We start from the raw sequence: 4,692 nt of genomic DNA, 5'->3' as shown, positions 1-4,692 counted from the left end.
TACTAAACAACCTGCCACAACCCCGAGCCCATGATGACAAATTGTTCATCACAATGGTTCTTACCGGCTGGCATTGTCTGATGAGACTGGGTGAACTTGTGGACCCAGACTCTGCTGTGCTGCGTAATTTCCGAAAGTCCATATGCCATCGCTCAGTTCGATTTAACAAAGCACCCTGACCACATATTTCATTTATCTTGCCGATGCATAAAGCTGATCATCTGTTTGAAGGCTCTACAATTGTACTAGAGGGTTGCAATAATCAACTGGACCCTCTGTCAGCATTCACACAGTACTTAGTGTCGTGCAACCATGACTTTCCCCACTGAACTCTGGCTCATGGCAAGAGGAACAGTGCCAACATGCTCATGGTTCCTGAAATGTCTTCATGCAATCTTCCCAAACGATAACATCAGCGGTCATTCTCTATGTTCAGGCAGTGCTACTGCGCTTGCGCTTGCAGGAACGCTGCTGTCATGGATTCAATCGATTGGACGATGGTCTTCAGAAGCGTTCCTCATTTACATTCACCAAAACCCCATCCTTATCCAGGGAACAATCTCGGGAACATGATGCTGGCTCTAGTCAGAAGTTGAACACAGGCATCTACATCAGTTTTCTTCCCCACCACCATCCACCCTCTCCTGCAACCTGAATAGTGGTTCAGATATGGATCATGCATGTCTTGCCGCACCTGCTGCCAATCCATTCTGGGCCTCCTGGGCCATCTCCCACTACAATCCTCAGTCAAACCTGATTAGACTATGTATCAACGACATGAGGTTGAATGTTTAATCGAAAAGAATGAAAAGATGTCATGTGGATGAAGTCACAGGTAGTTTCCCTCCCACTCAACTCCCGTTGCCTCATCCCAACCCCAGCTCAGCTCTAAACTTCACAAATTTGATCTCCAGCAGCGCTTTAGTGAAGATATCTGCCACTTGGTCAACAGTGGGGATGTATTTGAGTTCAATAACACCATTTTCCACCTTTTCGTGGACCAATGATGCCACACATCGATGTGTTTTGTTTGAGCATGAAGTATCGGATTTTCAGCGATTGCGAGTGCCAATTGATTGTCAATGAAGATCATTACTGGAGTCATCAAAAAGGTAGTCCAGGTAAGTTGCTTCTTTTCCTGCATGTATTGCAGCCATATATATACTCGGCCTTGGTGCTCGATAGAGCAATTGTGGGTTGCTTCTTTGAAGACCATGCTATTGCTGTGCCACCAAAAATGAAACAATTACCCCATACTGATCTCCTTGTGCTAGGATCTAGCAAACCTAAAACATTCCCCAGTACATCCCGCAAAAAAATTGTCAGAGCCCGGCCTCTGTCCAGGGGCGGCCCTACCTCAGAGCTGGACACTCGCGGTGTCCCAGGCAGCCAGGTGCTGGATCCTATCCCAAGCTCCTCAAACTCACTAAGCAGGGATTGAGTTGTCATGTATTATGGAAGGTAGCTACAACTTGCCTAAGCGGGGATTGAGTTGAGAAGAAGGGTGAGTTTCCCTATTCCCCGCTTGGCTGCTATAAAAGGAAATGTACTGTACAGTTCATAGCGTGACTATGGGTAGAAGCCGAGCATGTTCCCGCAATGTAGAAAAAGGTGTCACATGGGTTAAGGCGAGTTGCTCGCCTTGACCCATGTGACTTTTTCCCGCGGGTTTGCATGCGGGCTGTAGTTGTGAAAGATGGGAGGATGAGGGAAGTGGGGGGAGGTTAGGGAAGGTGGTTCTGGGGTTGTATGGTCAGGTGTGGTTGCCCTGACAAAAATCATGCGTGTGACAAATATGAAAATGATGATATTTTTTGAACCTGCCAATTACAACATTGCAACATGAAGGAAATGAATAGGATGCAAGCGTGAAGATGCACAGGCAGGTGCCTGGGCACCTTGGGGCATTTAAGGGAAGGGAAAAGAAAGTTGCGTACAGCAAGAAGAAAATAGTGGATGAAGATTGCTGAGGCCAGAATAGTTCTTCATATAGATGAATTGGTTCAAGATCCCTAGCGATGGTGGTTTGGCCTCCTCTTTAATGCTGTGTTTAGAGGGCTCTGGTTCAAATCCTACATGTTACTGTCTCTTTTTTTTTTTTTTGTTTCTCCCTTAGAAAACTTTTAAGATGAAAAACTTCCAAAAGGGGTGATCAATGTGTACATTCAGCTGCTTTTGACTTCGTGATCATCCATGGCTGAAATTAACCCTTTATATATTACTTTTAAGGCCAAGTACATGTGAGGTCTACTTGGTCTAGTGAGTTATAGTGCTGTTTATAGACCCCTCTGCTTGTGTGGGTTCAATTCATTTTTGGTGGGGTTTCTTTTGCCAGAGTTATTGCACAAGGATGACTTCAATGTATATATAATAGCGATAAGCAATGCTACACTAACTACACTAAACAAACCCTATGCTGAGCATGTTCTACAATACACAAGCGTTGTGATGGTAATTAATAATCTTGGTTTTGTAATTGGGTTGGGTTGGGGAATGACAGGGAGGGGACAATGTGAAATGTACATAATAATGTCACATGTAGGCAATGGACCATCATTCTTTGTTCAGCCCTGATCACATGTATATTTCCTTTTGCACTCATCTCAGGGGGGTTTTGTAGGTTTTCTATTTTTGAACTATTTTTGCTTTCAGCACATGATCTTTGCAGGACATACTGGGGGAATGTTTTAGGGTTAGTGCTAGGATCTCCAGCCCAATCGGCATCTGCAAACCCACATAAACCTTCCCTCAATCTCTTCCCATCAAATCTTAGAGCTAAGTCACACATGTCATTGAGATATCAGAAAACCTGCCTGATGGCTCCTAGGTGTTGTTTTCCAGGGGCAATGTCAGGGCACACCCACCTGACCCCACTCCACCTGGTCTGGCCCCACCCGATCCCACTACCCTCACCCGGTGCCCCCGCCCCCCTTCCTCCCTTCTTCCCTCCTCCCACCTCTTTCTTTCTTCCTTCTTCTTTCCTTTTCTATTACATGGACGACTTTCCTTGCATCAATGCACCATTAACCCAGCTATGCAACACACCCGGACCCGGACACACCAGGTGACACCCTGCACACTGGATGCTCCTGGGATTACTCATGGAGATACCTGGGTGGATGCAGCTGTGTGCATAGATGATGTGGCGCCCCCCATGTGACCTTCAACTGCATGTACATAAACACAGCCTAAGTGGGAACTGAGAAGTAACCTTCTTCTCACACTTCCCACTTTAGGCAAGTAGCTTACCTCTTTCTCTGTTAATAATAATTCACACTTTAGTCTAAGTGGCCAGGGATGCCCTTTTGTGCTGGCCCGCTAGTATGCACACCCATGTTACACCCTATTGGGCCCTCAGTGCCAGGTGACACATCTGGGTGTTCTCAACCCTGGGTCGCTCCCTGACAGGCAATTGCATGCTGAGATAACAATCTGATGGTGAATGAGATGTCCAGGCAACATCAGCAAACTTGGTAGGGAGCTCTTGGAGCTCTCAGAGCTCTCAGAGCTCTGTGAGCAAATTGAGTCTTTTTGCTGTGCACCCTCTACACATTGGGTGGAGAAAATTAAATGTTTGAATGATTTTATTCTCCTAAGGATGCAGAAGTGCAAAGATAATATGTATATACATTTTTGGAAATGCATATTCCATGGCCAGCATCATTACTTGAAACACTCTATGAGCTCTATGAGCTCACTGAGCTCATAGAGCTCATAGAGCTTTTTGTTTTTAAATCATGGATGGTCTTCATATCGCCATGAAATCTGCTTAGTTATTTTGGCACCAGTAGTGCAAAGATAATATGGATATATATGTGTGTAAAATGGCCATTGTCATTGCTCTGAAAGCTCTATGAGCTCTATGAACTCTATGAACTCAGTGGGCTCATAGAGCTCATATACCTTTTGTGTTTACTAAAATCAGCACCTTATTTTTTATTGCTATTTACAAAATTTGAGGAAAACTCTGAAATTCAAAAATTTGCACTTTATCTTTCATCTCATTTCTTGCTCAAAACTCAACCAATTTTGATGATTCTATGTGAATTGGAAAGCACCAAAGTGTGGCAATGTAACCATGCATGTTATGTAGGGTATAAATCAGTTTTAACAAAGTGTTCCAAATGAAGTAAATTGAAAATAAAGCAAACAAAAAGCTGATGTATTCTTCAGATATCATCCAAGCCTTTGACACCAAATTTCCCATGGTCAAAAAGCCATGGTTATTTGGCTCACTGTCAGGGCCCAGCCCTTGTTCTGTGACGGGCCCAGGGGGATCCTCCTAGTCACTGGGGTATCTAGTCCCAGTCCGAGATCCTCAAACTCACTGAGGGGGCTAAACCTTCTCAACCTCCTCTACAAATGGGAGCCAGGAACTATACAGTTTTCAGCTCTTTGTTGACTCCCCATAAATGGCACCCCCCCATGGGAACGAGCTGCTCACCCAGAAAGTTCCCACAGATGTGGCTGTGATGGTTTCTGGGTGAGTAACTTACCCAGAACTTTCCCATGGGTCTGCATGCATGCGGGATTGTGGAATAGTGAGGGGCTGTGCCCTGACACTCACCAAAACATGGTGGGAGACTTTTCTAACACTGAAACATACATTGCTACATTGCCCCACTTTGGCACTTTCCAATGCACATTGAATTATCAAAAAAGTGAATTAATTTTTTTTCCAATTATTCCTAA

Source organism: Cantharellus anzutake, assembly GCF_015039405.1.
Source record: "Cantharellus anzutake strain C23 chromosome Unknown EI90scaffold_66, whole genome shotgun sequence".
In the NCBI taxonomy this organism is placed as follows: domain Eukaryota; kingdom Fungi; phylum Basidiomycota; class Agaricomycetes; order Cantharellales; family Hydnaceae; genus Cantharellus; species Cantharellus anzutake.
This window is presented reverse-complemented; position numbering follows the sequence as displayed.